Source organism: Narcine bancroftii, chromosome 2 (genome assembly GCF_036971445.1).
Source record: "Narcine bancroftii isolate sNarBan1 chromosome 2, sNarBan1.hap1, whole genome shotgun sequence".
NCBI lineage: Eukaryota > Metazoa > Chordata > Chondrichthyes > Torpediniformes > Narcinidae > Narcine > Narcine bancroftii.
Genome location: NC_091470.1, coordinates 145,100,929 through 145,126,155, shown reverse-complemented (window position 1 = coordinate 145,126,155; position 25,227 = coordinate 145,100,929). Strand labels below are relative to the sequence as shown.

Here is a 25,227-nt window from a genome sequence, read left to right as displayed (position 1 = left end):
TGCACACAGTCATTCCACCGCTGTCTTCATAAGAAGCCGGTGGTCAAACCTGCTGTCTCTTTAAGAGTTCCACTCATGTGACTCCCTCTCACCACCTGTCTTTCTGGATAAAGCAACAAATGTTTCTCTCTTCCTCCAGAGGATAAACTTTGGGCACAGTCTGTTCCTGATTGTTGCCACTCGGTTCTCTTCACGTTGTGAATGATTGAAGCTGGTACTAGCCCTTAAAGTGACACTCCCTAAATGAAAACAGGAGCTTGTGTAATAGTGCAGATGCTCAAGCTCCATTGTATATTAATAGGGACCGTGTAGAAAGGGTCATGACTTTTAACGGGGAACGTATTTGGCTGAACGTCTTTCTTGGATAGTCAGTTTGTTTACATTGGAACGTCTCTCTTGCCACTGGTAATAGTCAAGAAGGCACAACAACGCCTCCATTTTGTGAGAATCCTGAGGAAAATCAATCTACAGGAGAAATTATTGATGAATTATTGTTGAAAGCATGATGACTTGCTGCATTTCCGTGTGGTTTGCCAGCTGCAGAGAAGAGGGGTCTCCAGAAGGTTATCAATATGGCCCAGAATATCATTGGGTGCTTCTTTTCTTCTTTGGAGGATTTATTTTGATCTCACTGTATTGGGAAAGCAGCCAATGTCCTTAAGGACTCCTCGCACCATCATTTGTTTGACATAGTGCCTTTGGGTAGACGATATAGGTCCATTAAATCATGGACGAATAGACTTGAGAACAGTTTCTTTCTCAGAGCCTGAGAATTAAACTCCGCCAAGTTTTGAGTATTTTGTATTGTTTTTATATGTTCAAGTATGATGTATTTGTGAGTACTGCGGGTTGCATTTTTAATTTTGTGGTGTTTTCTTTTGCAACAACAATAAAGTACTTACTTATTCCACTCTACTATACCAATGAGTGGTCATGCTGTATTGATCCCAATACAGATCTTAAACACAGATGTGAACCTTCAAACATTTAAGGACTCTTACTTCGCACATTATTTAATACTGAATTTTTTTTCTCAATATTACATGGTTTGCTTACATTTATCCCTTTTTATATATGTATCTTTTCTTGAGTAGATTTTTACACTACTCTAATAAGTAGAAATTCTGCCTGGCCCACGGGAAAAAGAATCTCTGGTTTGTTTGTGAAGTCATGTATGTACTTTGACAATAAATTTGAACTTTGAACTTCTGTCCACTTGCAACATTTATGTGGACCAGTGAAGATCCATCTTATTTTCCACTGCTTGACCAATAGACTGGAGCATCTTTTTTTCCCCTCTTCACTCAACCACAGCTTCCTGATTCCAAATATGAAGGGTGAAATAAATTCTTCATTAAATTCTCTTTAAACTCTTGACTCGTTTCCTAGGTGACTATTTTTTGGAAGACTTCTCCTGAGTCCAGAGTATTGAGGCCACTGTCAAGAAAGCATAAAAACAACTCTACATTCTAAAGAGTTTGAGGAGATACAGCATGTTGTTGAAAACTCTGTTCAACTCTGGTTTCATCAAGGTCTGATTTAGAAACTCACTACAGCAAAGGCTATCTTGGGCACTGACATCCCCTCCACGTGGGGCATTGCTTCAGGAAGGTGGCCAACCTCATTAAAAAAAAAATTACTCTGCTTTCTTCTTGCTGTAACTTTGAAACAGAAGGTACAGAAGCCTCAAGTCCAGCTCCTCTGAATTCAAGAACAGTTTTTTCCAACAAATATCAGGTTCTTAAACACGTCATCTCAGCTAAACCTCAATGTGACCATCAAAGATTTGTCAGAATTTCTTACAGACCAGCCAATGTGAATTTTGTTATGTTGTTCATTTTAATTTCTCTTTTATATTTGTTTTTTTTCTCTTTTGACTTCCTAAATACACTTAAGTTAAGGGTTTATTTTCTTTAGTGTGGGAAGCTGTAGCAATTAAGGGTTTAATGGCATTTGCATATTGTACTTGTGTGTATGACGATAAACACATTCATTCATTCATTAAGGTTTGGATGCCTTTGGTATGGGGAAAAGTTCATTTTTAAACCATATCTCTATCTATGTCCCTCATATACCTCAGTTAGATCCCCTTCAGAATCTTCCATTCCAAGCATCCAGTCTCTTAACTGAATTATTCCACAATTGGCAAGATCCTGGTGAACTTCTGCACATTGTTCTTATTGAAAGTGACCAGAGCGACACATGGTGCCCTGATCAATGTTTTAAGGGTGCCTGCCTACATTTTGCTGATACCTTGATGAAGGGCTCAAGCCCGATGGTCATGTAGTTATATCTTTGCTGCAAAAAGTACACTGTTTGACCTGATGAGTTTCTCTACCATTGTTTTTCCTGCAACCGCAGCGTCTGCAGACTTTTGTGTTTTACTAATAATGGCGAGTATCCTTTTCCCTTCTAAATCATTTTGTCCACTTCTGCACTCTGTGATAGCCTTACTAATCTGCTCCTCGATTGCCTTTTTTTTATTGAAAAGTGTGAAGATTGATATAGTCGTCTGCAAGAAGTGTTCCGAATTTGAGGTTCTTCTTGGAAAGTGAAAGAAAATGAACCCATTAGTTTTTCTTTTTATAAATTAATTTTTTCAATAATTTTCCCATTTGACTTCTCTTGGCATGTATGTTTTATCTTTCGATCTTTAAAAGATCCATCATGTGCTGTTCTTGTTTTTCTGCTTGTAAATTGAATCATGAATGTGGTTTTTGATAATGGTAATTGTTTTACCGTCTTTACTTGACACTGGCATTATTCTGTTCAGTGTTTTCTTCGGTGAAGCCTTGAATTTAGATTGTGTTCTCAGATGGGAGTATGCAAGGGTTTAATTTTAGCTGTGTTTAATTGATACATAATGAGACAGTGAAATAGAAATAACTAGGTCTTATTGTCAGCATATTTTGTCTTTCAACAGACGGGATTGATTTATTTTAAATCAGTGAATATGGTTTTGGAATATATAATCATGTTTTTTCATAGAAAATTACAATACATGCATAATAAATTTGCTGCTTCATTACAAATCTTTAAAGGATGTAATCTACATCCTTTAGATCTTAAGAAGCTGTATTACTATGCCTCCAACTGGCACAACATTGCATTTAGTTTCATATAAAGGAACAGAGTAGCATTGTTTTATTTTTATAATGCAATATTAATGTGCATTCTGACTACAGAATGATTTATATTAATGCTTGTATACAGAGAGCCTCCACTCATCAGCGTATAGAGAACATAAATGTAAAAGGGCTGAACACTTGTGCTAGGCTGCCTTTATATTTTATATTTTATTTCTGGCATGTTGAAATTGAAAACTAAGTGATGTCTTGATTCAAATTTCATGTCAACTAAATATAGTCCAGATTTATAACAAAGCATTCAAATCTGTTTTGTTGCAATATGTAAATGCATACATTATTTTGCAAAGTACTAAGTCATAACTTTCATAGAAAATGGACAGTTACTGCATTTATTGTAACTATTCTATGCACTATGTTTTTAAATAAATGACATTGTAAGATTTTTTGATTGTCTTTTCAGTACGATTTTTGAATATTAGTTTTGGTTACCAGCGATCTTGTGCTGCACGATTGAAATAACCATCTAAAATGAGGTTTTCTGTTGCTACCAGCTGCCCCCATGTTTACTGTACTGTTCCTCAGCAGCAGACTAGCTTCTGTGGGAAAAATTCATGGATTTGTGTGCCACCTCAGAAACCTGAATATATAATAGAAATGAACATTGTATTTTCGAATATCCACTTCTTTATGGCTGAACAGCTCAGCTGTGTGCTTGCAATTGATCACCAGTGATCAAATCCTGGTGGAAGTGGCATTGCTTTAAATATAGAAGAAATCATCTTTTTTTTGTCACAAGCAACAGTGTTATTCAGTTAAAACTCTGGACGGTGGTGATCAATCCCGATGACATCCTTGATTGGCTGTGATAGGTTTGATCCACTGAGTAACAGTGGACAAGTAAGTCAGGCAGCATGTATGGAGAGAAGTGGAGCATCAGCATTTTGGCTCAGTACCATTTTTTTTGACACCCCTTTCAATCCTGACTGAAAATGTTGACTCTCAATTTTTCTACATGAGTATTGTGTGACCGGAGACACTCCCGCTCCTCTTCGTTTGCTGGAGATTCCAGTATCTGCAGTTTTTGTGTTTCTCGAGTAATTCTGAGTATGATGTATGGAAAAGGAAAACCTGAATGATGGTTAGTGGCTGCCATTCTGCTCAGTGAACATGCATTGAAATGCACAGCATTGGAACACCACTGACAAAAGTTTCATCTTTTGGATTTTGTCTAATGGCAAGCACATGCTGATTTTCTGAAGATGGAGAAAAACTCCTGCTCAGAATCCTGTGCAAGGTCAAGCTTCTTACACTGGTTTTAATTGCCTCTTAGCTGTCAAATGTTGCAGCTTGTGCAGCAGGAAATTTTTGCCTTTTTTGGAAGGAAGGGGAAAGTCAGCTTGCATAGATACACGGTTAAAAGGAAACTTTTGGCAGGCACACTTCCTTTGGCTTTCTTTCGCTGGTAAGAATTCAGTTAATGTTTCTAAAATCACAAAGAGTACTTTTTATAGAATGTATTTCTTTCTGCAAGTGAGTGCATAATTAAGAGTAGATTCTTTAGTTTTCAAGGGGGTCAAGCTATGAGAGACGAGGAGACTTTGGAGCTTCTTTGGAATGCTGTAACTGAGCAGGCAGCATTGCACTTTGGCAATGCATCCACAATCAAGGCCATCAAAACAACACATTTGCAATAATTTTAATTGTTTCCTAATCTGTGTTGGCTTTGAAGCTTGTGGGTATTTGGCATACGCTTGTGAAAAATAAAGTTAAAATGAGGAAGGTTTCAATGTTGAATATATAAATTCATGTTGGTTTGCACTGACAAAAACAGTACCAGGATAGTTTTTAAAAATGACCTGGAATCTCAAGTTGCACAGTGACATGAACATTATGGTAGTTCATCTTTTCTGTAATGGATAAACATCTGACAAATTGGAATCTTGAGAGATTTCAGATTTATTGTCAGACCACAAACATGACATCGCATACAGCCCTGAGACTTTTTTTCCTGCAGGCGATTATGTCGACTTTCATGTTGCTTGGATTCCTCTGGATCATGCTTACCTTGCCCTGATTGGGCAAGTGAGCCTGTTGCACTTATCAAATGAATTCATTTGCTATCAATGCCCATCTCTTCAACATCTCCCCTTCAAATCCTGAGGTGTGGTGTTCAATCATCCAGAAGGTGATCACTTCACGTTTTTTGACAATGCTCAACTGAGTGAGGGGTCGCTCTTCCTGGACTCATTCAAAGCTTGTTGATTTCCTTGAATTAAAACAAAATCAATTGCAGCAGACTATAGCAAGTTTTACAGTCTGAGTTAAAATAGACCACAACTGTCTGATTTAATCAGTCACTAAACTAGTCACACTCTTCTCACTTATCTTTCATTCTCTGGGGCCAGCCTAGAGCACAATATCCACAGTTACACCAAAACAATTCAAACAAAAGGTGTTTTGATTCAAGAGAAGTAAAGTTTTATTGTTTCAGTTACAGACACTGTTAAGTGCCCAGGATATTCAGTTGAAGCTGTCAGATCCCCTGGCTACATGCTTAGGCCTGTAGAATGCAGAGTGCTTTGCTTGTAACTGCACCCGTTGTCTCCTTTCATTATCTGTTAATGGTGCTCAACATGACAGGGTTGTGTGATAAATGGAAGCTGCAGTGAAACCTGGAGCTGGATTCTTTGTCTCTGAAAGTGGTGTTTGTGCGTGCCTCAGAAACATTGTAGTTACTTTTAACAAGATACTTCAGTGCGAATATTAAATAACTAGCTCAGAACCATTGCATTACAGATTATTTACTAGAAAATTACACCATGCTTTTAACAGAGCTTGAAATGCCTTTCTAATAAACTGTGTTATTGGTCCCTCCAGACACTAAACTATAATAAAGGAAAGGACTTGCATTTAGCTCCTTTCACAACCTTGGGATGACCTACAGATTTCACAGACAATTTTGAAATGTTGTCTTTGTTGTAGACTGTAGAAAATGATGCAGTGGCCAGAGCCACTGCACACTCTCAGGTGTGGAATCAAAAGATCTTACTGAAAGATAAATATCAACCAAGAGGTCCTAATTCTGTTTTTCTGATATCTTGATATACCATGTGATCCTTTGCATCCACCTCAAAGAGCAGATAAACTTCCAGGAGATGAATTATTCAAAGGACCCCAACACCACTCACTCTTCCTCAGTTCCAAACTCTAATGTACATACACTTGGTCACATTTCCCAACTAAGTTTTGAACTGGTCACACCTAACTCAAAGATTGCCACCTTTAGTCCAAGGCTGGCGTGAAAAGGGAAAGGTTCCATTAAGGTCTCCCTCATGAATGAATTTTGGAGCCCTTTTTTTCCTCACACTAATGAAGTTAGTGTTGTGGGGAACAAGTGAATGTTCTATTTGATCCAACATGGCAGGAGCTTCAGATGAATTTTTTTTATGATGCAACCTTTAATTTCTCTTTCAAGTCTCCTCACAAAAACGAAGCACAGCAATGTTGATACTTAGTCTGCTGAGCATTCAATAATTGGAAAAACATGTCCTCTTGAAAAAGAAATTTATGCCCTTGTGGTGATTGAAACTGGTTGGATTTAATTAAATGCAGGTGTTAGATCAGGTATGGTGGCCACTCGGTTGGTGTTTTAATGTTGAAAAGAGGTAATTTTGTATGTTTAAAATCAAAGATGCAATTCAACATTTTGGAAAAGATTTTAAGTTGACCTCATTGTTATTAAAATCCTTATTATTCAATAGGTTTTATTGTTTTACAGAATGCCAATTAATGATTTGAATTTAAAACTTTGGAATGCAGAATTTTAAAAAATACAAGCCGATGACTTGTCACATTTTGAGTAAAGTGTTAACGATAAATTTAAATGTTTGTTTCTTTGGTTGCATTGTAGTGCGCCGAACACAACGAACTATCTGAGAACATATAAAATTATGTTTTTAAAATATAATGGTTCAAACAATAGAAACCAAAGTGGATTAATGCTAATATAGACAAGCGGTTCTGTTTACTGATCTGGTGACAGATTATTTAAAAGCCAACACAAACTATTTTGGAACATTTCATCTTATCCTCACCGGTCGGTGAGCTTCGTTCATGGTAGTCAAGAATTAATTACTGCTTTGTTGTTACCTGTAATAGCATTCGTTCCATTTTGACTTTCCCCCATGCACTTCCAGAGTTGGTAAGAAAAATTGTCTTTGATTAATTCACAGTTGAAAATATTATGCCTGCTTCTGTGGTTTGGTGAGTTTGGGATTGATTTGATCTGTGACAGGTATGGAGCACTTACAAAGCCACTTGGTTATGGAGCTTATTTTCAAGCAGTGTTTTTCCCACGAGGCACCTCTTATTGAGTAGCTAATGTACAGTGTGTCTCTGCAGCAAGCCAGAGCAATGTGGTGTTCAATTTTTATTGATCTGTCATGCTTTCAGGGTGAGACGGCCATAATTGTTGATAAACTGTCTTGATTAAAATTATTTTGCCTTTTTAAATTATGCTCATAAAACCAGTGTTTTAGAGAGAGTTTTTTCAATCGCTTGTCTTTAAACATTTTAGCCGTTTCACAGCCTTAATAACCTGGCCTAGGCCTGCTGCTTTGAATTGTCAAAAGACCCTGGACCTTTTTTTTGCCCCTGATCTGTGTCCCTTCATCTGAGCAGTGCATTAATATTCCACACAATGGCTGTGGATGGGAGATGCAGATCACTCCAGGGATATGGTCTCCAATCTCTTGCTCGCTGATGCATTTCTGGCTGACCATGCCATTAAGAACAGTCATCCATCACCCTCTAGCTCCCCTTTTTGTGCTGGACTCCAGTCCTGGTTTTTCCTGGTGCTTGTTGTTGGAGGCTTGTTCTCCTTCACTGGTGTCTGGATAAAGAAGACGACGTCAGGCATGTGGAGTGTCTGCAGCACAGCTGAGCGTGGAGTGTGAGCGACAGGCCAGTCTGCACGGAGTCCGGTAACCCTTCCGCTCTGATTTCCTCGGCTGGACCTGTCCAGCGGTGTGCTCTTTTTAACTTGGCAGCCCTGTCTCGGCCAAGCAGCGGGCCTCTTTGTTATCAAGTGCCTTCTCTCCGTGGGCTGCGGCGGCTGACATTGTTGGATTGGGCCCGGGCCACGGCCCGCGGGCCGGGGGCGGGGGGCCCGGGGGCCGGGGTCAGCCGAACAGCTGCTGGAATTGCGGTAAAGTTGTTGCTGTCACCTCCAGGGATGTTGAAGATGAGCAGATTGTACTGGCGTGGTTGAAAGGAAGAGCTGGCCTGAGGAACACCACCCCCCCCCCCCCCCCCACCCCAAAACACATTCGCTTCCTTTTCTGATCAGGATTGTCCTCATGTTGCAGAACTTGTGTGGGAGTGTCTGGAAGTGCAACGCCTCGGAGGGTTGGGGGGGGGGGGGGCTGCTCACTGTGCAAAGTGTCCTGAGCTGATTTGTCCAACCGCACCTTCCAAGCCTGCCCCTGAATGAAAACAGGACCTGTTTGACCTGTTGGTTTTTTTTGGTGGGGGGGGGGGGTGTCGTCAAAAGGCTTCATTGCCTTTGTCTCTCTCTTTGCCCGTCTCCACGCGACTGTGTGCACATGTCTCCGACCGCGATGGAGCAGGGTGGCTCGGCAGCCTCCCACCACTCTTAATGACACACAAAGAGAAAATCAGAGACTCTGGGGTGTGCACAGGAGGGGGGGGGGGGGGGGGGGGGAAACACCCCCCCTCCTCTCCCCTCCAGGAACGGGGGAGAGCAAAGCTTCCGAAACACACACACACACAGAGTCCTTGAGGAATTGTTACACTTTGGCAGTCGGTGCTTGGCAGGCAGCTCCAGGAATGTCATTCCATCCGACTGCATGTTAAAATTGGCTAGGATTACATTGGTGTTTTCTATGGCTGTTCAAAGTGATGCATCAGCGAGTGGCCGGTCGGTCTTCAGCAACACGTTTTAACTCCTCGGTCTGTTGCTTTTAGTCAGCTTGTGCATGATAGCCTTGGTTTCAATTTTCAGTCTCGTCTCAGTGCTTCTAAGACAAAATATTACTGGACAGCTAGCAGTTTCTTCTCTTGAAGTCCTCATTGACTAGAATAAAATATCACTATCAGAGAACAAGAGCATGTTCTTAATCAGAGATGTTAAATGACTGCATTTGTCTGCATTGCTCGAACATACTTTGAAACATCTTGTCTTGTTAATGTATTTTTCCCACACCACTTTGATGTGTTGGATTGTTATATTAACACCGGTCGTCTTATCATCCGCAATAAGCAAGAATGTGTAAATATGACTGAAACTGATTTATAAGTTGTGATCCTTACTTGGATCTATCCTTACACTTAATGTAAGTTCAAACTTTTTAATTCATCATCTTTCAAATATTTTATGAAAATAAATTGCGAATTCTGCATTCAGGACCCTGATTACTTCTGTGGGGTTCACAAAAAAGACCATTTTGGGCCACAGACTTTTCAGAATCAAACTGCCACACCATATCTGTAGTTTTTGATGTATTTAGCCAAAAAATAATCTGAGAAAAGTTGTTCAGTTCTTTGGATTTCAAGCAGATGTTGTACATTTCTCTCAAGAGTTTACTTAATGTTAAACTTGATTTCCATCTGGGAAATGTGAACAGTTTTAAAACGTGACATCTTAAGGCTACCTCTGGCTCCACAACTAAGGTTTTCTCAGAAGAAATACCAGTGGCCAAAAGTAATTTTAGGAAAAGTTAACTTGTGGATTTTTTCTGCATCGATGACTTATTATCCATCCAATTTTTGAACCTCGGTTGTAGTAATGGCGGGTTTTGTATTGGCGAATAAAGAAATAATGCTTTTTGTAGTGCCTTTAAAAGGTTTCTCAAATGAATTAATGCTAAATGTGATATTGGACATTAATAAATGATTTTAAAGCATTTTGTTCAACTCCAAGCGTTTCAATTCCAATGGCCCAGACCAATTTAAACTTGGGTCAATTACAGATGCAGCTGACCTGCTGAGTGTTTCCAGCATTTTGTGTTTCATGTAAATTCAATTAATTTCACATAAGATGAGCCAAACAGATGATTTTTTTTTCATTTAATGCCCACGACTTTCTTGAAGCATGTTTGCTCAATTGCCACCTATTTTGGATCGTATTCATTAGATTGTAGTTTGAAGTAACAACCCTGTGAATTTGAACTGCAGGTAATGCTCCAAAGTCCTGATGATTTTACAAAAAGTGCAATGAATCCAGGCGCTTTATCACACAACACTGAATGATGAACTTGGGCAAAAGTTCACGTGTTACACTTTGTTAGAAAACAACTGAACTTTGGGAAATAAAATGCTGGGGATGCTCAGCAAACAATTCCAACAGTGGAATAAGTAATACAGTTAATGTTTTAGGCCAATGACTTTGGCAGTGTTCTGGTCAAACCTATCCAATTCTGATGAAAGTAAAACATGAAAGTCTGGACACTATGGTTTAAGTAAACACACAATGCTGGAGAAACTCAGCAGGTCAAACAGTGTACGTAATATAATAAAGATCAAGATACAGAACTAACATTTTGGGCTTGAGCCCTTCATCAAGTATGAGCAAAATGTAGGCAGGCACCCAAGTTCGAGCAGGCTCAAGCCTGAAAGGCTAGTTATAGATCTTTATCTTTGCTTTATAACGTACACTGTTTGACCAGCTGAGTTTTAGGCACCTGCCTACGTTTTGCTCGTTGCATGATGACCTGCTGAGTTTCTCCAGCATTGTGTTTTCATTTCTGATGAAAAGTCATCGACATGAAAAGTTTTAATTCTGTTTTTGCAGATGCTGTCTGAAATGATGAGTATTTTCAGCATTTTCTCTTTCTAGTTCAGATTTCCAGATCTGTAGTTTTGCTTTTTTTTTTGATCTTAAATTACAGGCTCTTCAGTTAAATCTGCCCAATTGAAACTTTTATCAAGTTGTTGGCTACTGTTGGAAGCTATTTTCTCTGACATTGAGTCCACCTTTTTATTCAGGTGAGCTTCATGATTTGTCATGCTGAATGAGTTCAGGGAAGCAGTAATTCACAGTGTCACAAGCTCCAATGTAGACATTTCTGTTCGCGTTTCAAGACTTCAAACACTCCCATTCAGCCATTTCAAATAATACCCTGAGAGAAATCTGCTTTGAAAGTACACAGTTTTTTCTAATAAACTTCCCCCTTGTATAATTATAAAATAACACAAAATTGATGCCTGAAACTGTTAAGTGAGGAATATTCAGGCAGCATTAGAAGAACATCTGGAAGTCAATTATTTAAAATTTTATGAACTGATTTAAGTTCACTTTTGGGACCTTCGATAAAACATTATTTTGATCTTATTAAAAAATCTTTTTCCATTAGATTTGTTTTTCTTTTTGTGCTAATACTAAAATGAATTCTTTGTCTGACTTAAGTTACCACATTCAAGCTCAAGTCAGATAGAAATTCACTGAGTGAAGTGGTGGCTTCAACCTTGCACTCAAATGTCACCAAAACTCAGGAGATGATTGTTGATTTCAGGAAAGACAGAGGTATACAGTCCAGTGATTTGGGGGGGGAATCAGAGGTGGAGCAGGTGTGCAAATTTAGGTTCTTGGGAGTCACTATTTCGGAGGATCTTTCCTGGACCCAACACACCAATGGCATCGTGAAGAAAGCACACCAGTGCCTCGACTTACTCAGGAGTTTGTGGAGATTTGGAATGACACCAGAAATACTGGGAAATTTCTACAGATGTGTGGTGGAAAGTGTGCTGACCGGCTGCATCACAGTCTGGCATTGGAACACCAATACCCTTGAGCATAAAGTCCTCCAAAAGGTAGTGGATGCAGCCCAGGACATTACAGACAAAACTCTTCCCACTATTGAGTACACTGTCGTCGGAGGGCAGCAGCAATCATCAAAGACCCTCACCACCCAGCATGCACTCTGTTCTCACTGCTGCCATCGGGAAAGAGGTATAGGTGCCACAAGACTCACACCACCAGGTTGAGGAGAAGCTGCTCCCCCTCCACCATCAGACTCCTCAACAACAAACTCAATCAGCGACTCAGTTAAAGACCCTTGGCACTTTATTGATTTTCTTTGTGCTCTCTGTATTGCACAGTCAGTTTGTTTCTATTTGTTTACATGTTTACGCTGTGTACAGTTTATTTTTGCACTACCAATTAGTGGTATTTCAGATGCACCAGCAAGAAAAATGAATCTCGGGGTTGTACGTGATAAAATGTACGTACTCTGGCAATAAATCTGAAATCTGACATTTGGACGTGTGCCGTTGCTATTCAACTCACTGTCAGTTGAATCTGTACTTGAACGCTGATTGAAATATTTTCCGCATATGATGGCGCAGTGAAATGGTCTTCATCAGGTGATATGTAAGATTTATGATGAAGCTTTTCGTATGACAGGTGGGTAAACCACCTACCTTTATATATAGAAAAGCTATCACAGTGCCAGCAACCCAGGTTCTCATCCACTGCTGAAATCTGTAAGGAGTTTGTGCGTTTTTCCTGTGATTGTGGGGTTTTTCTGGATGCTCTGGTTTCTACCGTGTTTTAATGACATACAGGTTGGTAGGTTAATTGGTCCCCTTGGTGTATTTTGGAAGAGTAGGTTGGCGGGCCACAAGGCATGTTTCTTTGTTGTACCTTGAAATTTTAAAAAAAATGCAAGGTGTAAAATTGTGGTAGTTCGCAGGTTCTCAAGATATAATTTATTTTTTAAGTTAATCTCTGGGATTTAAAACAGAATTGATACTGTCTCAATATTATGTGATAAGGATGAATGAAGATTGTGTGGTCATTGGATTGATTAGCGGCCATCATTTTAAAAAAAAAAGCTTTTCACCTTTACATTTGTAAAGCATCACTATTCTTCATGGATGTGATACCATAATTTTGATTAAGTTCACCAAGTTTAAGACTTCATCTGTGGTGATTTTATGATATTTCGATACACTTTCTGAATAGTTCTGATTAAAACATCAGTCCTGAATCCAATAATCTCATCTTGGACTTTTACAAATTTGAAATCGGATTACAAACAGCCAGTGGAGCACTAGTGAAATGTAATCACTGTTGTAATGTCGAAAGTAGAACTGTCTAAGTATAGCTCAGAAATGAACAAGAGGAAAATGACCAGACAGATGATTCAGAGATGGCTGACACCCTGTACATCTTTGTACAGAATATTTTGCATTCACTCGAGAGATCAGATAGGTCTTGGTTCATATCACATCTGAAAAATGGCACTACTGACTGAATAATGCACCTTAAGTATGCCTGTACTGGAGCGTAAGCCTCTGTTGTCTCACAGGATGCGAGCCCAGACTGTTCTGTCTCACAAGTGAGAGAGAGTACCACCCACAGACCCAGAGCTGATATTCAGCAGCTACAGGTAATAATTAACTTCGTTTCAAATAAAATTAACACATTCATGTAATGATTTATCTAACATGATGACATTTTTTTTTCTAGACTTGGGTTTTCTTTAAGGATGTAGACCCCGGAATTGCTGAGCTCTTTCTGTAAATAATTTTAATTTCATTTGATCACTTCAAAGGTTGGTTTCAAAGTCTGTTGGTCTTGCAACACTGTTGTACAAAAATATGCACATTTAGCAAAGCTACTCAGAATGTAACTAGCTCTGATTTGATTCTGCCCAGCCAAAAATTAGGGACCTTTCTTGTTGGTAGCACCCAGAATGGTGTGCAATATGTTTTGAGGTACAGATCTTGATTTAATATTGGTTCTGTCATTTTGATTCAAGTGTGCAGGCTGGAACACCTGTTGAGACTGAGTTGTTTCAGCTTTTGAATTGAACTGTAAAATCTGTGTTTTAGATTTTAAATAGCTATGTTGGAAAAAAGCCAAAGACTAAGCAAGCACATCTGGTCTATAGAGAACCCTTCTTCACTATTTACTTCATGTCACTGGTTATTTCACCTACACAGGGAAAAAAAATTCAAAGACCACTTTGAATTTTCTGATTACTACTTGCTTGTGAGGCACACATGTTTTTTTACTGGTGTCTGAAATGGATTGGACAATCTGTGGTTTTAACTTATTGGACAATTATGTTAAAAGAAGTTTATGGAACTCAAGTGAAAATAAGTTTCTTCAATACAGATGAACTGAGATGCTCGTGTGTTGATCGGCAGGACTGCACAGACAATGGCATGGACTAGAAGGGCCTGTTTCTGTACTGCAGTGTTCTCTAGTTATAATTTCTATTGGCTTAAAGGGAAAGCTTGTTGATAATGCATTAGAATGCTCATATCACAAAGCTCATGGTAGTGTATAATAGTTTGATAAAATATTTGGTTGGGCTGTGATGCACAGAGTTTTGGTTTCCAACAGAAAGTGCTTAATCTGATTCCATATTAACTTCCAAGGGGTAATTGAAAGCACATTTGAAAAGTTGAATTTCTTGTTCCGTGGAAAGAGCTGGAGAAGGGGACCAATTGAATAACGATTGAAGGAAAGGTTTTGCCTCACTGCTTCTGTTCCCAGGTCAGATTGGGAACTTGCCTGAATATACTTATGTGGACAGTTCTTCCCCTTAACCATTTGATCAAAGTTGTCAAAATCTTTAAATGATTACGGTCTGATGATGTTTCACTCCTCGAATCATTATCCAGAAATGTTCATTTTCAGCAAGCTCTGCCAGAAAGTAATGCTGAATAACAGTCCAGCTAAAACCTATGAACTTGGCAAAAATTGTTTTAAGTCTTGGTCATTTCTTGTGTGTGGGAATGAACTATTATTCCCATGGAGAATGATGATATATTTCTGAATTAACAATAGAACTACGGTAGTCTTTTAACCTGTTCTTTATTATCGCTAGCGATTAACAAAACTTTGCCCTTGTTATGGCTGAAAAAATTTTCTAACTTTATTTTTCTTTATTGACAGTTTTGCATTTACAACTATGTATTCTTTCATTTACGTTAGTCAAGTGTTATTTAAATATTTAAAACTGAAACTGGCAGAGGGTTTATGGAGGATGCTTTGATTTCGAATCTATAAATGCTCCACACGAGAACTTTTGTTCGCTGCTGGTGATGTTGGTAATATTTTCTTCTTTCTTTGGCTTGGCTTCGCGGACGAAGATTTATGGAGGGGGTAAATGTCCACGTCAGCTACAGGCTCGTTTGTGGCTGACAAGTCCGATGCGGGACAGGCAGACACGGTTGCAGCGATTGCAGGGGAAAATTGGTTGGTTGGGGTCGGGTGTTGGGTTTTTCCTCCTTTGCCTTTTGTCAGTGAGATGGGCTCTGCGGTCTTCTTCAAAGGAGGTTGCTGCCTGCCGAACTGTGAGGCGCCAAGATGCACGGTTTGAGGCGATATCAGCCCATTGGCGGTGGTCAATGTGGCAGGCACCAAGAGATTTCTTTAGGCAGTCACTGTACCTTTTCTTTTGTGCACCTCTGTCACGGTGGCCAGTGGAGAGCTCGCCATATAACACGATCTTGGGAAGGCGATGGTCCTCCATTCTGGAGACGTGACCCACCCAGCGCAGCTGGATCTTCAGCAGCGTGGACTCGATGCTGTCGACCTCTGCCATCTCGAGTACTTCGACGTTAGGGATGAAAGCGCTCCAATGAATGTTGAGGATGGAGCAGAGACAACGCTGGTGGAAGTGTTCTAGGAGCCGTAGGTGATGCCGGTAGAGGACCCATGATTCGGAGCCGAACACACTCCTGTAATATTTTACAGAAGCTACAAATTACAATCACAATACAGGTTATCATCAAAATTAGTAATTGACTCGCACAATTTCAAAGACATGAGAATAATTTTATCATGTATTCAATTCTTAATAAATTAATTTGAAGATAAATGCCAGCTTGCCAAAAGTTCAGGTACTAGAGAAAAGGTAGGCACTCAGATATTCCTCATACACTTGTTTTGCTTTGTGGTCATTTTAACCAGGCAGGAAGGATATGATTTAATTTTAAACTTGGGTGAAAAATCAAATGCTTGAAGAAAAGTTTTAGCTATTTTCATTCAGATGCAGTCAATTTCAAGTTATTTCTCTGTTCTGTATTTCATTGTTGAACTCTGTTGGTCAATATAACTATATCTTTTGTAATGAATACTTTTGTTGATTAGTTTGGCAGAATAGAGGTATACTTGTGCATTCCATGGTCAAAGTGATTTTTGATGCAGGATGGTATTTCATTTTGATGAATTGTAATCTTACTGCAAATTATCAGCAAGTAAAACCATAGACATCGGTCTCTGTTTCGTACTCCCCAACTTGTGATCAATGCAACTTGCATCCATCCACACATACGACCAAAAATTAAAAGAAAATAAAGGAAAAATTTATGTGGATTATGTTGTATTTGACAAACTATAACAGGGATACAGAGCTTGTAAGAGCCAAAATGTGTATACTTGTTACTTGGCCTTTGGGATTGTAGGCTGGGCACAGCCATCTTGATTCTTCTGCGCTTGCACAAGTCTTTGGTTGATGCATGTGCGGTTGTTTTGCAAATTGGAGTTCAGTTAGTGCATGCGAAGTGGTTTTGCGTATTGGAGTTCACTTGGCGCATGCTAAGGGCACAAATTCAATATAATTTGGGCACTTAGCTCTCGCGCATGTGCCAACCAAACTCCAATACGTGACCCATCGCCCATGCACCAACCAAAGACGTGCACAGAAATCAAGAGGGCTACGCCTAGCCTATGGACCCTGGGTAAGCATGGACTAGAATGTAGAAGGATTTGCCAAGGTTGATTGACAAATTCAGGAAGTTTTAAATTATCATCAAATCTATGATGAAAAAAAGATTTGATTTAAAAAGTTTGCTTCAAGAAAGACTTGCACACATGCGGGCAAATTTCGAGATACGACCGATCCTTTGGCCCCTTTTAAAATTGCAAGTCAGGAAGTACCTGTAATTCCCAAAATTGTGGCATTTTGTTTTTCTGTTTTGTGTATGAAACAAAATGAATTTGACATTTTCTGGTGTTTGTGTGACTTTCCTATGTTAAGAACACTGCACACGTGGCTGAACAAAGGACTTACATCATGTTAGAAACCAAGGGAGATTAAAATTAAAGTAGTTAGGATTAGTTCTTGAATCCTGTTCAATTTCCTCTTTTTAACTGGAGGAACTCTGTTGTGTTCATAGAGGTGGAAGATAATAATTGCTAATTTTAGAGGTCTCACCTCTGGGTTTTTGGGATTTACCTTGAGTGCAGGAGAATTGGGCACATTACCGATGAATGATTTTGACCTTGGATCTGTTACACTAATACAAAAGTTGTTGGAGAATTGTTTAATCTTGTCCCACTTAGGTGAATATTAGAGATCTGGTTAGCTTTAATTTATTAAAAATAATCTTATACTTCTTGTTTACGTGCAGAATAACGTGCTGGATGTCCCTCCTCACACATTTCTACTTTATCGCATCAACGTTTTACATGCAGAAAACTCAGATTTGCAAAAACCTAATTTCATTTTTCCTCCATTCCTCACTGAATGAACTCCAGATGTATATTTTGGTAGTTCAAGGTAACTATTTATGTTTTTAAGAGAGGCCAATACAATTAAACCGTTTCTCATCTGATACACTTGCACATCAAGAAAGAGTTGTTGGACAAAGTTCAGTGGCATGATCTTATTCTCAAACTCCATCCCCCAATAACTATTCAAAGGACATTTGTCCAGTCAAGTCTATGATCATCTGATTGTCCAAGTGCACCTGACGAAACAGAGTTTTCCAGTCCTCCGTGCAAAACGCACAGATGGACAACCAGACATAACACACAGACAAACAATACACGTTCATCAGAAATAGGGCCTTAATTTTAATTGGAGATTGTGGTTGGTAATTGTGTTTGGCTTAGAGAAGAATATATTTTTTAACTGGTTCAATTTTCTTTAAATTAGATCTTGGTGCTATCGATGATCTTGTTTTGAAAATATGGTATGTTATCAACAAAACATTATTAGGCATAACTTGCATTTGAGACTCCATCCTTTTTAGTCTTTGGGAACTTGTTTTCATTTGCATAGTGTACATTGATTTTCATTTATGTGCGAACTGTCTTCTTAAGTGACAGTACATTTAATGGAGATTTTAGGTTTGGATGGTTTTCAGAGGGGTAATTTGAGGAATATAAGTAATTTGTTTTTGCAGTCGCATTGTTAGCTCTGGATTACATCTGGGTTTTATCTTTGGAAGGTGCTTTATGTTCTTTTAGATCAAAGACTTTTCCCCTGGGTCGTGATTGACAATTGAGAATCTGTTTACTGGAAAATGTATTTTGTATTTTCTTTCAAGTCACTTCGATAAAGGAGAATATAGCACTTTATATGCCAGAATTTTAAATTGCAGTTTTGGCTCTTAATGGGGTCTATTAAATGAGATTTGTGGTTTTGGGTCAATAAATTTTCAATAAGACAGTTTGGCATACTCTTTATGAACCTTTTCTGACCGGCCTGGATTTATGAAATGCTTCATAATATTTGGGAAGAGAAGAAAAGATGGTTAGTGGGGATGTTTTAAGTAAAAATAATTTCCATGATGCTTACGGTTAATGTTGAATAGTCAGGATAATTTCCATTATAGATACTTCGATTAGTTCATTGTTGCTAATTAGTGAACAAGTTGCATCTGAAACATGTTCTTTTGATGGGATTAGTAATTGAATGAATAAAATCCTGAAATTTCAAGGTTTATTGAACTTTTTAATGGAATTCATTAAAAATGAGATGAAAAGCTACTCTGCCATTTCTGTTCTTTACATACAGTAATACAACTGCATAATTTATAACTAGATTATAGACCTCTTTGAAATGTATGTAGCCGGGTGCTCATGCTCATGGAGTGAGTGTCCTTTACTCCATTTAGATTTTAAAAAAAAAGTAGTTTTTCCCATTAAAGAGAAATTTGTGATCTTTTTCCAGTGTTCTAATGGACTGACAAGCCTGTCGATCTGACGTGATTGTGCAGTCTTGTCTATAAAATTGTTACAATCATCGTCTTTTACCCAATGTGTGGTGTTGTCCAGCTGCATCCATTTCAAGCAACAAATGCTCAAAGTGCTTGCACGGTGCATAAACTTTGTGGATATGAACTTCTTGCAAAGTTGCATGGCAACCATTCTGCTGTTCTGTGTGCGTCGTCGTTCCATTAGTACATCTTGTTTTCAGTTAATTGTGTTACTGATGGAGTGCTGCCACTGGCTGTCAGATGAGATGCTTAACCAAATAATTGCCTCCTTGTGCAGCAGCAGAAGTTTTAAAGTGGTAATTTGAAGATTATGATGACTCTCTCACATACATTATGAAAGCAGATTTTTGTTGGAGGTGGGACGTTTCACCTCTGAAGATGACTCGAGTTGCACGGGGCACCAATGCAATAAGATTTAGGTTTCCATAACTGTTGTGGGATCTCGGAAATGTAGTTCCAAGAAAAAGGCAGTAACTTGGATAGAGCTTTATCTTGAGACTGCTTGCATGCCTGACTGTTAAAGCAGAATACCATGACGCTTTGATGGGGATTGGTTGTTTTGTCAGTTTTCTCTATGGTAGAAATTTTAAAATTTGATAACTGCTTTGGGGAAGAAAGAAAATTAATTGTATTAAGTAGTCCTAACGTGCATTTAAAAAAAAATTATTTAAAATTTTACATCCATGTAGTTCTATATTCTTTGGCTTGGCTTCGCGGACGAAGATTTATGGAGGGGGTAAAAAGTCCACGTCAGCTGCAGGCTCGTTTGTGGCTGACAAGTCCGATGCGGGACAGGCAGACACGGTTGCAGCGGCTGCAGGGGAAAATTGGTGGGTTGGGGTTGGGTGTTGGGTTTTTCCTCCTTTGCCTTTTGTCAGTGAGGTGGGCTCTGCGGTCTTCTTCAAAGGAGGTTGCTGCCCGCCAAACTGTGAGGCGCCAAGATGCACGGTTTGAGGTGATATCAGCCCATTGGCGGTGGTCAATGTGGCAGGCACCAAGAGATTTCTTTAGGCAGTCCTTGTACCTTTTCTTTGGTGCACCTCTGTCACGGTGGCCAGTGGAGAGCTCGCCATATAACACGATCTTGGGAAGGCGATGGTCCTCCATTCTGGAGACGTGACCCATCCAGCGCAGCTGGATCTTCAGCAGCGTGGACTCGATGCTGTCGACCTCTGCCATCTCGAGTACTTCGACATCAGGGATGAAAGCGCTCCAATGGATGTTGAGGATGGAGCGGAGACAACGCTGGTGGAAGCGTTCTAGGAGCCGTAGGTGGTGCCGGTAGAGGACCCATGATTCGGAGCCGAACAGGAGTGTGGGTATGACAACGGCTCTGTATACGCTTATCTTTGTGAGGTTTTTCAGTTGGTTGTTTTTCCAGACTCTTTTGTGTAGTCTTCCAAAGGCGCTATTTGCCTTGGCGAGTCTGTTGTCTATCTCATTGTCGATCCTTGCATCTGATGAAATGGTGCAGCCGAGATAGGTAAACTGGTTGACCGTTTTGAGTTTTGTGTGCCCGATGGAGATGTGGGGGGGCTGGTAGTCATGGTGGGGAGCTGGCTGCCTGTTTTCTTCAGGCTGACTTCCAGGCCAAACATTTTGGCAGTTTCCGCAAAGCAGGACGTCAAGCGCTGAAGAGCTGGCTCTGAATGGGCAACTAAAGCGGCATCGTCTGCAAAGAGTAGTTCACGGACAAGTTTCTCTTGTGTCTTGGTGTGAGCTTGCAGGCGCCTCAGATTGAAGAGACTGCCATCCGTGCGGTACCGGATGTAAACAGCGTCTTCATTGTTGGGGTCTTTCATGGCTTGGTTCAGCATCATGCTGAAGAAGATTGAAAAGATTGAAAAACTCTATATTATAGAGTTGATAATTACATTTAAAAATACAATGATTACATGATATTAATCCCTTCCCCCTCGCTCTTACCTCCCTCCCACTATAAAAGAAAATAATAATATATAGTTAACAAAAGGATGATATAAAGAAAGAAAGGAAAGATGATTTTAATATTAATCTGGGTTGCACAAGGGATAAGGTCACAAACTGGGATCATACAGTATTTATATTAAACAACTTTAGGGAAGAAGTTTATTACAGGTCTTAAGAGGCTGGAAATGTGTTTTTACCTATTTATTCCTAAACTTTCATCTACAGACTCCAAATTTGTTCAAAAGTTAAATATTTCTGTCTCAAATTGTACGTAATTTTCTCCAAAGGTGTACAGCTTTGAATTTCTGAATGCCATCTTTCCATACCCAAATGAGCATCTGATTTCCAAGTCACTGCAATACACTTCCTTGCCACCACCAAAGCTATTTTGATAAATTTGACCTAATAAAATGATAGGCTTAATTCAGGTCTTGTTCCTTTTATGGTCCCCAATAATCTGTTCTAAAAACTTACCTAAATCCATCCAAAAAGTTCTAACTTTAGAAAATGATCAAATAGAATGCAAAAGTTTCCTATTTCTTCACAACATCTGAAACATATATCTGATAAATCCAATTTTATTTGGTGCAATTTTTGCGGTGTAAATAATAATATTGAACTAAACTTTATCTAACATTTGTAATATTTGTCATACAATCTTGACAGAGTTCTGCTCATCTTTTCTCATCAATTGTAATTGATTGTATGACATGCATTTGTATGTGATTTAAATATTACATGTGCATTGTTATCATAAAGTAGTGAAGAAGGATCTTTTAAATGTACTGTTATCAATGATAATGACATTTAAGAAAAGTATAGTCCCTTTAACAGGCCATCAGCATCACAACCAGGCAGTAGGACCCTGAAGAAGAGCGCTGCACCTGCATTACCCACTCTCTGGGGTCTGCACAAACAGCAGGGCTGTCATTAGCCAAGGGTAGCAGTGAGAAGAGGTTGGTACCATTGTAATGAGATCCGTTATGATCCTTTGTCGATGTCGATACTGGATGGGAGGGGGTTCCCTGTGATAAATTTGGCATCGTTTACAATTTTGTGGACCTTCTTCATTTCTGGGCACTCAAATGACCAAATTAGACCATAATGAAACCACTCTACTGTGCACCTGCAGAAATTTGATTGAGTATTCAATGACCTGTCAAATCTCCTCATTAGAAAGTAAAGGTGTTGGTGTGCCTTCTTCATGGCTGCATCAATGTGTTGGCTTCGAGAGAGGTCCTTGAAGGTACTAACCCTCTCAACTGCTGTCCCATCAGTGAAGTTGGGGCATGGTCCTATGGCCTCCCCTCCCCTTCCTAAAATCCACAAGAGCAAGATCCACAAGATCCTCTATCTCCATCCTGTGTTCTGACTCATAATTTCCCATTATTTGGCCAACAAAGGTTGTGTAGTATATGAACTTTGCTACACAGTCACGTGAATAGAACAAGAGACAAAGCACACAGTCTTGAGATGTTCCTGTGTTGAAAGTCAGCACAGAGGAGGTGATGTTGCTGATCGGTGCTGTTTGGGGGTCTGCCGATGGATCCATTTGCAAAGGGGCAAGCTGAATCCCATATCCCTCTGTTTGGTCATGTTTTTCTGAGCTATCTATTTGATATCAAAATGTAAATTGATTGATTGAGATGATTGGAGTCATGTTAATCAGTTGCTATTCTTCAGATTTCACTCTCTGCTGCTGAAAGAAGCATGTTGATGCAGTTTTTGTCCTATTTGATTTGAATTCTATCTCCGCTCATTTCCACATCATTGGATATTATCCATGCTGTTATTTTGACATGCCTGAAACGCTTCTGTGTTCTTCCTGTCCAACACCAGATCTCTTATCCTGCTACTCGCACAATGAATTCCCAAGTTCAGCATTTAAATGCTTTCACGGCCTTGATGCAAGTTGCATCTGCATCCCTGTACGTGTTCTTCAAATCCTGAGAGTCTTGCATCCAGTTGTACTCTTTCACTTTTCGGTTATCCAGAATTGGGGATTGGGTCAAAGGGAGGTCAGTGGCGGTTGATGTATCGAAGGGCCAAAGGCAAAATACAGTAAAATCTGATAAATTGCCATTCTTGGGAATTTTGTGGTGCCAGACTTGGCAATTGAATGTTATTCCTATTAATATCAGAACCTCAAAATAATGAATAGCTGGAGGAATCTCATGGGTCATGCAGCATCTATAGAAATGATTCTCGATCAAGGATCTCGACCCATTGAACCATCAAACATTACAACACAGAAAACAGATCATTCTGCTTTTCAAGCCTGTGGCAAACCATTATTCTGCCCAGTCCCACTGACCTGCACCCTGACCATATCCCTCTGCACCCTGACCATATCCCTCTACACCCCTTCCATCCATGTACCTGTTCAAATTTTTCTGAATGTCAAAATTGAGTCACATTCACCACCATTTGGCAGATGGTTCCACACTCCCCCCACTCTCTGTGAGAAGAGATTCCCCTGAATGTTCCCCTAAACTTTTCCCCTTTCACCCTTAACCCATGTCCTCTAGTTTGTATGTCACAACCCTCAGTGGATAAAACCCACTTTTATTGACTCTATAGGTACCCATCATAATTTTGTATACCTCTATCAAATCTCTCTTCATTATTCTAAGCAACGGGGAATAAAGTCCAACCCTTTTTAAACTTGCCCTGAAACTTAATTTCTCAAGTTCTGACAACACACGTGTAAATAAATACCTGTACTCTTTTCATTTCATGGATATATTTCCTGTCATTCAGTAACCAAAACTGCATCCAACACTCCAAATATGGCCTCGCCAATGTCTGATACAGCTTTGCGATAATATCTCAACCCCTCTAGTCAATATTTTGATTTATGAAGGCCAATATGCCAAAAGCTCTCTTCACACACTTGAGTCTGCCAAATGGTGGGACAGAACGAGCAATGGTCTTCTGAGTAGATTCTGCCAGGTTTCCCTGGAAGATGGAAATTTTTTTTTCCTCTCTCCTCTCACAGAGGGTTTGGTTTATGACACAATGAGCTGAAGAATAACCTGCTTTTTCTCCATCAGTAGTTGCTTCAGAAGTAATTGAATTCAATTAATGTTCACAATAATAAATTATCCTTGAATATCAGATCACACAAGTGTTGTGGGCAAATAGTCTGCTCTTGCTCTTCTGAGACTACTGTGCTGATCTGATTGGCGACTGTCCTGCCTGATTTCCCATCTTTTTTTCTCAGCCTTGGAGTAATTGAATGATGAATCGAGTATTAGTCTTTCACTGTATCTCATATCAATAACACTGGTCTCTCCTCCGTTCTAATTTTCTCACCTGTTCTGACTGGACATCCATTCAGTCGATTTACACCCTTGAGCAACTTGTTTGTTCAGTGGGCAGTTCTAATATCATAACTCCTGTTCATTCTGGGTACTTGTTACTGTTCAAGGCACGGTATGATTTTCAAAATCTTGTACAAAGCTTTCTTTGCCTCAGTTTTTTTTTGTTTGTTCCTTGTAAAAAGATGCTGGAAGAAGGAATTTTGATCTTTGGATGGAACCAATTTATTTTTCTGTCAGTAACTTTCACTTCTAATCTGCAAGCTCTGTATACAGTGGTGTGTTATCATTTTCCATCCAATCCTAGTAGGGATTTGAATGATTTATATAATGATTAAATATTAATTGTGTTTGCTTGTAGTTTATTTCACAAATTCACAACTCCAATTATGATTTCTTTTTCCACCTTGAGGTTATCCCATCATGAGTTAGTATGACCACAGTTCAAAGTCATTTGATACCCTTGATTGTATATAATTCTTTGGTGGCCTGCTATCCAGGTCAGCTACTATCCAGGTCAACCGACTATGTTTACTCTTGAAGTTGGATTCTTCTACTGGAACAGTTCAGTTTCCATCATTCAGGTTTGTTCTACCGAATTGTTGTGAGGTATTTAGGCAAGTTACGGATTTTGCAGCTTAAGCTTTCTAGTTGAGAATATCTGAGGAGTTAATTTTGAAGATGAGTTGCACCTGTTTCAAGGAATTGTGTACTACATGTACAGTCATTTTCCAACTATTCTTAAGGATAACTAACTGCACCCTAGTTTACTGTATATTTTGGCTTATAAGTCAAGTTGTAAAACCCCCCAAAATCACTAAAAAAATCGGGGTCGACTTGTACGCCAGATATACTTTTGAGTTCTTAAATTCTCCAACAAAACCAGATTGACATCAATTCGGCTGCTG

General features: G+C 39.3%; 1 protein-coding gene across 10 annotated transcripts in view; it reads left to right on the top strand.

The window, feature by feature from the left end:
• rerea (arginine-glutamic acid dipeptide (RE) repeats a) overlaps positions 1–25,227 on the top strand; it is a 502,370-nt gene that overhangs the window by 61,953 nt on the left and 415,190 nt on the right. The window contains exon 2 of one of the 10 annotated variants that reach the window (XM_069918382.1): positions 13,418–13,498. The exons of 8 other annotated variants lie outside the window; for them this stretch is intronic. The gene's annotated coding sequence lies outside the window, so the exon portion shown is untranslated. Of the gene's footprint in view, positions 1–7,992; positions 8,072–13,417; positions 13,499–25,227 lie in introns of those variants that run through there. One more of the 10 variants, XM_069918384.1, reaches the window with a different exon arrangement.